Source organism: Phyllobates terribilis, unplaced genomic scaffold (genome assembly GCF_046119375.1).
Source record: "Phyllobates terribilis strain yellow unplaced genomic scaffold, ASM4611937v1 Scaffold_14__1_contigs__length_39327217, whole genome shotgun sequence".
In the NCBI taxonomy this organism is placed as follows: Eukaryota; Metazoa; Chordata; class Amphibia; order Anura; family Dendrobatidae; genus Phyllobates; species Phyllobates terribilis.
This window is the reverse complement of record NW_027362774.1, coordinates 3,532,046-3,545,949: the sequence shown is the minus strand read 5'-3', so window position 1 is coordinate 3,545,949 and position 13,904 is coordinate 3,532,046.

Here is a 13,904-nt window from a genome sequence, read left to right as displayed (position 1 = left end):
AGAAATAGAAGTGTGGTTTTGCAGTTCCACGGGTAAAATCTCTGTATTTTCCTGCTTTTGGCATTTTTTACTGTAAAGAAAAACAGTAATAGTGTCTCCTGATTGTTCAGACACAAATATATCTGTTGAAAAGAGTCTGGTATACACCAGTAAATTATAACTGCGGTTTTGCCTTTGCAGGGTAAAAAATCTCTATTATCCAGCTTTTGGTATTTTTTCCGTAAAGAAAAACAGTAATAGTGTCTCCCTGATTGTTCAGACACAAATATATCTGTTTAAAAGAGTCTGGTATACACCAGTAAATTATAACTGCGGTTTTGACGTTCCACGGTAAAAAATCTCTATTATCCAGCTTTTGGTATTTTTTCCGTAAAGAAAAACAGTAATAGTGTCTCACTGACTGTTCAGACACAAATATATCTGTTTAAAAGAGTCTGGTGTAGGGCCGAGAAATAGAAGTGTGGATTTGCAGTTCCACGGATCAAATCTCTGTATTATCCTGCTTTTGGCATTTTTTGCCAGAAATGAAAACAGTAATAGTGTCTCCCTGATAGTTCAGACACAAATATATCTGCTTAAAAGAGTCTGGTGTAGGCCCGAGAAATAGAAGTGTGGATTTGCAGTTCCACGGATCAAATCTCTGTATTATCCTGCTTTTGGCATTTTTTGCCAGAAATGAAAACAGTAATAGTGTCTCCCTGATAGTTCAGACACAAATATATCTGCTTAAAAGAGTCTGGTGTAGGCCCGAGAAATAGAAGTGTGGATTTGCAGTTCCACGGATCAAATCTCTGTATTATCCTGCTTTTGGCATTTTTTGCCAGAAATGAAAACAGTAATAGTGTCTCCCTGATAGTTCAGACACAAATATATCTGCTTAAAAGAGTCTGGTGTAGGCCCGAGAAATAGAAGTGTGGATTTGCAGTTCCACGGGTCAAATCTCTGTATTATCCTGCTTTTGGCATTTTTTTTGCCGTAAAGAAAAACAGTAATAGTGTCTCCTGATTGTTCAGACACAAATATATCTGTTTAAAAGAGTCTGGTATACACCAGTAAATTATAACTGTGGTTTTGCCGTTCCACGGTAAAAAATCTCTATTATCCAGCTTTTGGTATTTTTTCCGTAAAGATAAACAGTAATATTGTCTCCCTGATTGTTCAGACACAAATTTATCTGTTTAAAAGAGTCTGGTGTAGGCCAGAGAAATAGAAGTGTGGTTTTGCAGTTCCACTGGTCAAATCTCTGTATTATCCTGCTTTTGGCATTTTTTGCCATAAAGAAAAACAGTAGCAGTGTCTCCTGATTGTTAAGACACAAATATATCTGTTTAAAAGAGTTTTGTGTAGGCCCGAGAAATAGAAGAGTGGTTTTGCAGTTCCATGTGTCAAATCTCTGTATTATACTGCTTTTGGCATTTTTTGCCATGAAGAAAAACAGTAATAGTGTCTCCTGATTGTTCAGACACAAATATATCTGTTTCAAAGAGTCTGGTATACAACAGTAAAGTATAACTGTGGTTTTGCCGTTCCACGGGAAAAAATCTCTATTATCCAGCTTTTGGTATTTTTTCCATAAAGAAAAACAGTAATAGTGTCTCCTGACTGTTCAGACACAAATATATCTGCTTAAAAGAGTCTGGTGTAGGCCCGAGAAATAGAAGTGTGGTTTTGCAGTTCCACGGGTCAAATCTCTGTATTATCCTGCTTTTGGCATTTTTTGCCGTAAAGAAAAACAGTAGCAGTGTCTCCTGATTGTTCAGACACAAATATATCTGTTTAAAAGAGTTTTGTGTAGGCCCAAGAAATAGAAGAGTGGTTTTGCAGTTCCATGGGTCAAATCTCTGTATTATACTGCTTTTGGCATTTTTTGCCAGGAAGAAAAACAGTAATAGTGTCTCCTGATTGTTCAGACACAAATATATCTGTTTCAAAGTGTCTGGTATACACCAGTAAAGTATAACTGTGGTTTTGCCGTTCCACGGTAAAAAATCTCTATTATCCAGCTTTTGGTATTTTTTCCGTAAAGATAAACAGTAATATTGTCTCCCTGATTGTTCAGACACAAATTTATCTGTTTAAAAGAGTCTGGTGTAGGCCAGAGAAATAGAAGTGTGGTTTTGCAGTTCCACTGGTCAAATCTCTGTATTATCCAGCTTTTGGCATTTTTTGCCATAAAGAAAAACAGTAGCAGTGTCTCCTGATTGTTAAGATACAAATATATCTGTTTAAAAGAGTCTGGTGTAGGCCAGAGAAATAGAAGTGTGGTTTTGCAGTTTCACGGGTCAAATTTCTGTATTATCCTGCCTTTGGCATTTTTTGCCGTAAAGAAAAACAGTAATAGTGTCTCCTGACTGTTCAGACACAAATATATCTGTTTAAAAGAGTCTGGTATACACCAGTAAATTATAATTGTGGTTTTGACGTTCCACGGTAAAAAATCTCTATTATCCAGCTTTTGGTATTTTTTCCGTAAAGAAAAACAATAATAGTGTCTCCCTGATTGTTCAGACATAAATATATCTGTTTAAAAGAGTCTGGTATACACCAGTAAATTATAAATGTGGTTTTGCCGTTCCATGGTAAAAAATCTCTATTATCAAGCTTTTGGTATTTTTTTCTGAAAAGAAAAACAGTAATAGTGTCTCCCTGATTGTTCAGACACAAATATATCTGTTTAAAATAGTCTGGTGTAGGCTAGAGAAATAGAAGTGTGTTTTTGCAGTTCCACGGGTCAAATCTCTGTATTATCCTGCTTTTGGCATTTTTTGCCGTAAAGAAAAACAGTAATAGTGTCTCCTGATTGTTCAGACACAAATATATCTGTTTAAAAGAGTCTGGTGTAGGCCCGAGAAATAGAAGTGAGGTTTTGCAGTTCCACAGGTCAAATCTCTGTATTAGCCTGCTTTTGGCATTTTTTGCCGTAAAGAAAAACAGTAATAGTGTCTCCTGGTTGTTCAGACACAAATATATCAGTTTAAAAGAGTCTGGTATACACCAGCAAATTATAATTGTGGTTTTGCCGTTCCACGGTAAAAAATCTCTATTATACAGCTTTTGGTATTTTTAACGTAAAGAAAAACAGTAATAGTGTCTCCTGATTGTTCAGACACAAATATATCTATTTAAAGGAGTCTGGTGTAGGCCCGAGAAATAGAAGTGTGGTTTTGCAGTTCAACGGGTCAAATCTCTGTATTATCCTGCTTTTGGCATTTTTTGCCGTAAAGAAAAACAGTAATAGTGTCTCCTGATTGTCCAGACGCAAATATATCTGTTTAAAAGAGTCTGGTATCCACCAGTAAATTATAACTGTGGTTTTGCCGTTCCGCGGTAAAAAATCTCTATTATCCAGCTTTTGGTATTTTTTATGTAAAGAAAAACAGTAATAGTGTCTCCTGATTGTTCAGACACAAATATATCTGCTTAAAAGAGTCTGGTGTAGGCCCGAGAAATAGAAGTGTAGTTTTGCAGTTCCACGGGTCAAATCTCTGTATTATCCTGCTTTTGGCATTTTTTGCCGTAAAGAAAAACAGTAGCAGTGTCTCCTGATTGTTCAGACACAAAATATATCTGTTTAAAAGAGTTTTGTGTAGGCCCAAGAAATAGAAGAGTGGTTTTGCAGTTCCATGGGTCAAATCTCTGTATTATACTGCTTTTGGCATTTTTTGCCATGAAGAAAAACAGTAATAGTGTCTCCTGATTGTTCAGACACAAATATATCTGTTTCAAAGAGTCTGGTATACACCAGTAAAGTATAACTGTGGTTTTGCCGTTCCACGGGAAAAAATCTCTATTATCCAGCTTTTGGTATTTTTTCCGTAAAGAAAAACAGTAATAGTGTCTCCTGATTGTTCAGACACAAATATATCTGTTTAAAAGAGTCTGGTGTAGGCCAGAGAAATAGAAGTGTGGTTTTGCAGTTCCACGGGTCAAATTTCTGTATTATCCTGCCTTTGGCATTTTTTGCCGTAAAGAAAAACAGTAATAGTGTCTCCTGACTGTTCAGACACAAATATATCTGTTTAAAAGAGTCTGGTATACACCAGTAAATTATAACTGTGGTTTTGACGTTCCACGGTAAAAAATCTCTATTATCCAGATTTTGTTAATTTTTCCGTAAAGAAAAACAGTAATAGTGTCTCCCTGATTGTTCAGACACAAATATATGTGTTTAAAAGAGTCTTGTATACACCAGTAAATAATAACTGTGGTTTTGCCGTTCCACGGTAAAAGATCTGTATTATCCAGCTTTTGGTATTTTATCCGTAAAGAAAAACAGTAATAGTGTCTCCCTGATTGTTCAGACACAAATATATCTGTTTAAAATAGTCTGGTGTAGGCCAGAGAAATAGAAGTGTGGTTTTGCAGTTCCACGGGTCAAATCTCTGTATTATACTGCTTTTGGCATTTTTTACTGTAAAGAAAAACAGTAATAGTGTCTCCTGATTGTTCAGACACAAATATATCTGTTTAAAAGAGTCTGGTATATACCAGTAAATTATAACTGTGGTTTTGCAGTTCCACGGTAAAAAATCTCTATTATCCAGCTTTTGGTATTTTTAACGTAAAGAAAAACAGCAATACTGTCTCCTGATTATTCAGACACAAATATATCTGTTTAAAAGAGTCTGGTGTAGGGCCGAGAAATAGAAGTGTGGTTTTGAAGTTCAACGGGTCAAATCTCTGTATTATCCTGCTTTTGGCATTTTTTGCCGTAAAGAAAAACAGTAATAGTGTCTCCTGATTGTTCAGACACAAATATATCTGTTTAAAAGAGTCTGGTATACACCAGCAAATCATAACTGTGGTTTTGCAGTTCCACGGTAAAAAATCTCTATTGTCCAGCTTTTGGTTTTTTTAACGTAAAGAAAAACAGTAATAGTGTCTCCTGATTGTTCAGACACAAATATATCTGTTTAAAAGAGTCTGGTGTAGGCCCGAGAAATAGAAGTGTGGTTTTGCAGTTCAACGGGTCAAATCTCTGTATTATCCTGCTTTTGGCATTTTTTGCCGTAAAGAAAAACAGTAATAGTGTCTCCTGATTGTTCAGACACAAATATATCAGTTTAAAAGAGTCTGGTATACACCAGCAAATTATAACTGTGGTTTTGCAGTTCCACGGTAAAAAATCTCTATTATCCAGCTTTTGGCATTTTTAACGTAAAGAAAAACAGTAATAGTGTCTCCTGATTGTTCAGACACAAATATATCTGTTTAAAAGAGTCTGGTTAAGGCCCGAGAAATAGAAGTGTGGATTTGCAGTTCCACGGGTCAAATCTCTGTATTATCCTGCTTTTGGCATTTTTAGCCGTAAAGAAAAACAGTAATAGTGTCTCCTGATTGTTCAGACACAAATATATCTGTTTAAAAGAGTCTGGTGTAGGCCCGAGAAATAGAAGTGAGGTTTTGCAGTTCCACGTGTCAAATCTCTGTATTAGCCTGCTTTTGGCATTTTTTGCCGTAAAGAAAAACAGTAATAGTGTCTCCTGGTTGTTCAGACACAAATATATCAGTTTAAAAGAGTCTGGTATACACCAGCAAATTATAACTGTGGTTTTGCCGTTCCACGGTAAAAAATCTCTATTATACAGCTTTTGGTATTTTTAACGTAAAGAAAAACAGTAATAGTGTCTCCTGATTGTTCAGACACAAATATATCTATTTAAAGGAGTCTGGTGTAGGCCCGAGAAATAGAAGTGTGGTTTTGCAGTTCAACGGGTCAAATCTCTGTATTATCCTGCTTTTGGCATTTTTTGCCGTAAAGAAAAACAGTAATAGTGTCTCCTGATTGTCCAGACGCAAATATATCTGTTTAAAAGAGTCTGGTATCCACCAGTAAATTATAACTGTGGTTTTGCCGTTCCGCGGTAAAAAATCTCTATTATCCAGCTTTTGGTATTTTTTATGTAAAGAAAAACAGTAATAGTGTCTCCTGATTGTTCAGACACAAATATATCTGCTTAAAAGAGTCTGGTGTAGGCCCGAGAAATAGAAGTGTAGTTTTGCAGTTCCACGGGTCAAATCTCTGTATTATCCTGCTTTTGGCATTTTTTGCCGTAAAGAAAAACAGTAGCAGTGTCTCCTGATTGTTCAGACACAAATATATCTGTTTAAAAGAGTTTTGTGTAGGCCCAAGAAATAGAAGAGTGGTTTTGCAGTTCCATGGGTCAAATCTCTGTATTATACTGCTTTTGGCATTTTTTGCCATGAAGAAAAACAGTAATAGTGTCTCCTGATTGTTCAGACACAAATATATCTGTTTCAAAGAGTCTGGTATACACCAGTAAAGTATAACTGTGGTTTTGCCGTTCCACGGGAAAAAATCTCTATTATCCAGCTTTTGGTATTTTTTCCGTAAAGAAAAACAGTAATAGTGTCTCCTGATTGTTCAGACACAAATATATCTGTTTAAAAGAGTCTGGTGTAGGCCAGAGAAATAGAAGTGTGGTTTTGCAGTTCCACGGGTCAAATTTCTGTATTATCCTGCCTTTGGCATTTTTTGCCGTAAAGAAAAACAGTAATAGTGTCTCCTGACTGTTCAGACACAAATATATCTGTTTAAAAGAGTCTGGTATACACCAGTAAATTATAACTGTGGTTTTGACGTTCCACGGTAAAAAATCTCTATTATCCAGATTTTGTTAATTTTTCCGTAAAGAAAATCAGTAATAGTGTCTCCCTGATTGTTCAGACACAAATATATGTGTTTAAAAGAGTCTTGTATACACCAGTAAATAATAACTGTGGTTTTGCCGTTCCACGGTAAAAGATCTGTATTATCCAGCTTTTGGTATTTTATCCGTAAAGAAAAACAGTAATAGTGTCTCCCTGATTGTTCAGACACAAATATATCTGTTTAAAATAGTCTGGTGTAGGCCAGAGAAATAGAAGTGTGGTTTTGCAGTTCCACGGGTCAAATCTCTGTATTATACTGCTTTTGGCATTTTTTACTGTAAAGAAAAACAGTAATAGTGTCTCCTGATTGTTCAGACACAAATATATCTGTTTAAAAGAGTCTGGTATATACCAGTAAATTATAACTGTGGTTTTGCCGTCCCACGGTAAAAAATCTCTATTACCCAGCTTTTGGTATTTTTTCCGTAAAGAAAAACAGTAATAGTGTCTCCCTGTTTGTTCAGACACAAATATATGTGTTTAAAAGAGTCTGGTATACACCAGTAAATTATAACTGCGGTTTTGCCGTTCCACGGTAAAAAATCTCTATTATCCAGCTTTTGGTATTTTTTCCGTAAAAGAAAACAGTAATAGTGTCTCCCTGATTGTTCAGACACAAATATATCTGTTGAAAATAGTCTGGTGTAGGCAAGAGAAATAGAAGTGTGGTTTTGCAGTTCCACGGGTCAAATCTCTGTATTATCCTGCTTTTTTCATTTTTTGCCGTAAAGAAAAACAGTAATAGTGACTCCTGATTGTTCAGACACAAATATATCTGTTTAAAAGAGTCTGGTATACACCAGTAAATTATAACTGTGGTTTTGCCGTCCCACGGTAAAAAATCTCTGTTATCCAGATTTTGGTATTTTTTCCGTAAAGGAAAACAGTAATAGTGTCTCCCTGATTTTTCAGACACAAATATATGTGTTTAAAAGAGTCTGGTATACACCAGTAAATTATAACTGTGGTTTTGCCGTTCCACGGTAAAAAATCTGTATTATCCAGCTTTTGGTATTTTATCCGTAAAGAAAAACAGTAATAGCGTCTTCCTGATTGTTCAGACACAAATATATCTGTTTAAAATAGTCTGGTGTAGGCCAGAGAAATAGAAGTGTGGTTTTGCAGTTCCACGGGTCAAATCTCTGTATTTTCCTGCTTTTGGCATTTTTTACTGTAAAGAAAAACAGTAATAGTGTCTCCTGATTGTTCAGACACAAATATATCTGTTGAAAAGAGTCTGGTATACACCAGTAAATTATAACTGCGGTTTTGCCGTTCCAGGGTAAAAAATCTCTATTATCCAGCTTTTGGTATTTTTTCCGTAAAGAAAAACAGTAATAGTGTCTCCCTGATTGTTCAGACACAAATATATCTGTTTAAAAGAGTCTGGTATACACCAGTAAATTATAACTGCGGTTTTGACGTTCCACGGTAAAAAATCTCTATTATCCAGCTTTTGGTATTTTTTCCGTAAAGAAAAACAGTAATAGTGTCTCCCTGACTGTTCAGACACAAACATATCTGTTTAAAAGAGTCTGGTGTAGGGCCGAGAAATAGAAGTGTGGATTTGCAGTTCCACGGATCAAATCTCTGTATTATCCTGCTTTTGGCATTTTTTGCCAGAAATGAAAACAGTAATAGTGTCTCCCTGATAGTTCAGACACAAATATATCTGCTTAAAAGAGTCTGGTGTAGGCCCGAGAAATAGAAGTGTGGATTTGCAGTTCCACGGATCAAATCTCTGTATTATCCTGCTTTTGGCATTTTTTGCCAGAAATGAAAACAGTAATAGTGTCTCCCTGATAGTTCAGACACAAATATATCTGCTTAAAAGAGTCTGGTGTAGGCCCGAGAAATAGAAGTGTGGATTTGCAGTTCCACGGGTCAAATCTCTGTATTATCCTGCTTTTGGCATTTTTTTTGCCGTAAAGAAAAACAGTAATAGTGTCTCCTGATTGTTCAGACACAAATATATCTGTTTAAAAGAGTCTGGTATACACCAGTAAATTATAACTGTGGTTTTGCCGTTCCACGGTAAAAAATCTCTATTATCCAGCTTTTGGTATTTTTTCCGTAAAGATAAACAGTAATATTGTCTCCCTGATTGTTCAGACACAAATTTATCTGTTTAAAAGAGTCTGGTGTAGGCCAGAGAAATAGAAGTGTGGTTTTGCAGTTCCACTGGTCAAATCTCTGTATTATCCTGCTTTTGGCATTTTTTGCCATAAAGAAAAACAGTAGCAGTGTCTCCTGATTGTTAAGACACAAATATATCTGTTTAAAAGAGTTTTGTGTAGGCCCGAGAAATAGAAGAGTGGTTTTGCAGTTCCATGTGTCAAATCTCTGTATTATACTGCTTTTGGCATTTTTTGCCATGAAGAAAAACAGTAATAGTGTCTCCTGATTGTTCAGACACAAATATATCTGTTTCAAAGAGTCTGGTATACAACAGTAAAGTATAACTGTGGTTTTGCCGTTCCACGGGAAAAAATCTCTATTATCCAGCTTTTGGTATTTTTTCCGTAAAGAAAAACAGTAATAGTGTCTCCTGATTGTTCAGACACAAATATATCTGCTTAAAAGAGTCTGGTGTAGGCCCGAGAAATAGAAGTGTGGTTTTGCAGTTCCACGGGTCAAATCTCTGTATTATCCTGCTTTTGGCATTTTTTGCCGTAAAGAAAAACAGTAGCAGTGTCTCCTGATTGTTCAGACACAAATATATCTGTTTAAAAGAGTTTTGTGTAGGCCCAAGAAATAGAAGAGTGGTTTTGCAGTTCCATGGGTCAAATCTCTGTATTATACTGCTTTTGGCATTTTTTGCCAGGAAGAAAAACAGTAATAGTGTCTCCTGATTGTTCAGACACAAATATATCTGTTTCAAAGTGTCTGGTATACACCAGTAAAGTATAACTGTGAATTTGCCGTTCCACGGGAAAAAATCTCTATTATCCAGCTTTTGGTATTTTTTCCGTAAAGAAAAACAGTAATAGTGTCTCCTCATTGTTCAGACACAAATATATCTGTTTAAAAGAGTCTGGTGTAGGCCAGAGAAATAGAAGTGTGGTTTTGCAGTTTCACGGGTCAAATTTCTGTATTATCCTGCCTTTGGCATTTTTTGCCGTAAAGAAAAACAGTAATAGTGTCTCCTGACTGTTCAGACACAAATATATCTGTTTAAAAGAGTCTGGTATACACCAGTAAATTATAATTGTGGTTTTGACGTTCCACGGTAAAAAATCTCTATTATCCAGCTTTTGGTATTTTTTCCGTAAAGAAAAACAATAATAGTGTCTCCCTGATTGTTCAGACATAAATATATCTGTTTAAAAGAGTCTGGTATACACCAGTAAATTATAAATGTGGTTTTGCCGTTCCATGGTAAAAAATCTCTATTATCCAGCTTTTGGTATTTTTTTCTGAAAAGAAAAACAGTAATAGTGTCTCCCTGATTGTTCAGACACAAATATATCTGTTTAAAATAGTCTGGTGTAGGCTAGAGAAATAGAAGTGTGTTTTTGCAGTTCCATGGGTCAAATCTCTGTATTATCCTGCTTTTGGCATTTTTTGCCGTAAAGAAAAACAGTAATAGTGTCTCCTGATTGTTCAGACACAAATATATCTGTTTAAAAGAGTCTGGTGTAGGCCCGAGAAATAGAAGTGAGGTTTTGCAGTTCCACGGGTCAAATCTCTGTATTAGCCTGCTTTTGGCATTTTTTGCCGTAAAGAAAAACAGTAATAGTGTCTCCTGGTTGTTCAGACACAAATATATCAGTTTAAAAGAGTCTGGTATACACCAGCAAATTATAACTGTGGTTTTGCCGTTCCACGGTAAAAAATCTCTATTATACAGCTTTTGGTATTTTTAACGTAAAGAAAAACAGTAATAGTGTCTCCTGATTGTTCAGACACAAATATATCTATTTAAAGGAGTCTGGTGTAGGCCCGAGAAATAGAAGTGTGGTTTTGCAGTTCAACGGGTCAAATCTCTGTATTATCCTGCTTTTGGCATTTTTTGCCGTAAAGAAAAACAGTAATAGTGTCTCCTGATTGTCCAGACGCAAATATATCTGTTTAAAAGAGTCTGGTATCCACCAGTAAATTATAACTGTGGTTTTGCCGTTCCGCGGTAAAAAATCTCTATTATCCAGCTTTTGGTATTTTTTATGTAAAGAAAAACAGTAATAGTGTCTCCTGATTGTTCAGACACAAATATATCTGCTTAAAAGAGTCTGGTGTAGGCCCGAGAAATAGAAGTGTAGTTTTGCAGTTCCACGGGTCAAATCTCTGTATTATCCTGCTTTTGGCATTTTTTGCCGTAAAGAAAAACAGTAGCAGTGTCTCCTGATTGTTCAGACACAAATATATCTGTTTAAAAGAGTTTTGTGTAGGCCCAAGAAATAGAAGAGTGGTTTTGCAGTTCCATGGGTCAAATCTCTGTATTATACTGCTTTTGGCATTTTTTGCCATGAAGAAAAACAGTAATAGTGTCTCCTGATTGTTCAGACACAAATATATCTGTTTCAAAGAGTCTGGTATACACCAGTAAAGTATAACTGTGGTTTTGCCGTTCCACGGGAAAAAATCTCTATTATCCAGCTTTTGGTATTTTTTCCGTAAAGAAAAACAGTAATAGTGTCTCCTGATTGTTCAGACACAAATATATCTGTTTAAAAGAGTCTGGTGTAGGCCAGAGAAATAGAAGTGTGGTTTTGCAGTTCCACGGGTCAAATTTCTGTATTATCCTGCCTTTGGCATTTTTTGCCGTAAAGAAAAACAGTAATAGTGTCTCCTGACTGTTCAGACACAAATATATCTGTTTAAAAGAGTCTGGTATACACCAGTAAATTATAACTGTGGTTTTGACGTTCCACGGTAAAAAATCTCTATTATCCAGATTTTGTTAATTTTTCCGTAAAGAAAAACAGTAATAGTGTCTCCCTGATTGTTCAGACACAAATATATGTGATTAAAAGAGTCTTGTATACACCAGTAAATAATAACTGTGGTTTTGCCGTTCCACGGTAAAAGATCTGTATTATCCAGCTTTTGGTATTTTATCCGTAAAGAAAAACAGTAATAGTGTCTCCCTGATTGTTCAGACACAAATATATCTGTTTAAAATAGTCTGGTGTAGGCCAGAGAAATAGAAGTGTGGTTTTGCAGTTCCACGGGTCAAATCTCTGTATTATACTGCTTTTGGCATTTTTTACTGTAAAGAAAAACAGTAATAGTGTCTCCTGATTGTTCAGACACAAATATATCTGTTTAAAAGAGTCTGGTATATACCAGTAAATTATAACTGTGGTTTTGCCGTCCCACGGTAAAAAATCTCTATTACCCAGCTTTTGGTATTTTTTCCGTAAAGAAAAACAGTAATAGTGTCTCCCTGTTTGTTCAGACACAAATATATGTGTTTAAAAGAGTCTGGTATACACCAGTAAATTATAACTGCGGTTTTGCCGTTCCACGGTAAAAAATCTCTATTATCCAGCTTTTGGTATTTTTTCCGTAAAAGAAAACAGTAATAGTGTCTCCCTGATTGTTCAGACACAAATATATCTGTTGAAAATAGTCTGGTGTAGGCAAGAGAAATAGAAGTGTGGTTTTGCAGTTCCACGGGTCAAATCTCTGTATTATCCTGCTTTTTTCATTTTTTGCCGTAAAGAAAAACAGTAATAGTGACTCCTGATTGTTCAGACACAAATATATCTGTTTAAAAGAGTCTGGTATACACCAGTAAATTATAACTGTGGTTTTGCCGTCCCACGGTAAAAAATCTCTGTTATCCAGATTTTGGTATTTTTTCCGTAAAGGAAAACAGTAATAGTGTCTCCCTGATTTTTCAGACACAAATATATGTGTTTAAAAGAGTCTGGTATACACCAGTAAATTATAACTGTGGTTTTGCCGTTCCACGGTAAAAAATCTGTATTATCCAGCTTTTGGTATTTTATCCGTAAAGAAAAACAGTAATAGCGTCTTCCTGATTGTTCAGACACAAATATATCTGTTTAAAATAGTCTGGTGTAGGCCAGAGAAATAGAAGTGTGGTTTTGCAGTTCCACGGGTCAAATCTCTGTATTTTCCTGCTTTTGGCATTTTTTACTGTAAAGAAAAACAGTAATAGTGTCTCCTGATTGTTCAGACACAAATATATCTGTTGAAAAGAGTCTGGTATACACCAGTAAATTATAACTGCGGTTTTGCCGTTCCAGGGTAAAAAATCTCTATTATCCAGCTTTTGGTATTTTTTCCGTAAAGAAAAACAGTAATAGTGTCTCCCTGATTGTTCAGACACAAATATATCTGTTTAAAAGAGTCTGGTATACACCAGTAAATTATAACTGCGGTTTTGACGTTCCACGGTAAAAAATCTCTATTATCCAGCTTTTGGTATTTTTTCCGTAAAGAAAAACAGTAATAGTGTCTCCCTGACTGTTCAGACACAAACATATCTGTTTAAAAGAGTCTGGTGTAGGGCCGAGAAATAGAAGTGTGGATTTGCAGTTCCACGGATCAAATCTCTGTATTATCCTGCTTTTGGCATTTTTTGCCAGAAATGAAAACAGTAATAGTGTCTCCCTGATAGTTCAGACACAAATATATCTGCTTAAAAGAGTCTGGTGTAGGCCCGAGAAATAGAAGTGTGGATTTGCAGTTCCACGGATCAAATCTCTGTATTATCCTGCTTTTGGCATTTTTTGCCAGAAATGAAAACAGTAATAGTGTCTCCCTGATAGTTCAGACACAAATATATCTGCTTAAAAGAGTCTGGTGTAGGCCCGAGAAATAGAAGTGTGGATTTGCAGTTCCACGGATCAAATCTCTGTATTATCCTGCTTTTGGCATTTTTTGCCAGAAATGAAAACAGTAATAGTGTCTCCCTGATAGTTCAGACACAAATATATCTGCTTAAAAGAGTCTGGTGTAGGCCCGAGAAATAGAAGTGTGGATTTGCAGTTCCACGGGTCAAATCTCTGTATTATCCTGCTTTTGGCATTTTTTTTGCCGTAAAGAAAAACAGTAATAGTGTCTCCTGATTGTTCAGACACAAATATATCTGTTTAAAAGAGTCTGGTATACACCAGTAAATTATAACTGTGGTTTTGCCGTTCCACGGTAAAAAATCTCTATTATCCAGCTTTTGGTATTTTTTCCGTAAAGATAAACAGTAATATTGTCTCCCTGATTGTTCAGACACAAATTTATCTGTTTAAAAGAGTCTGGTGTAG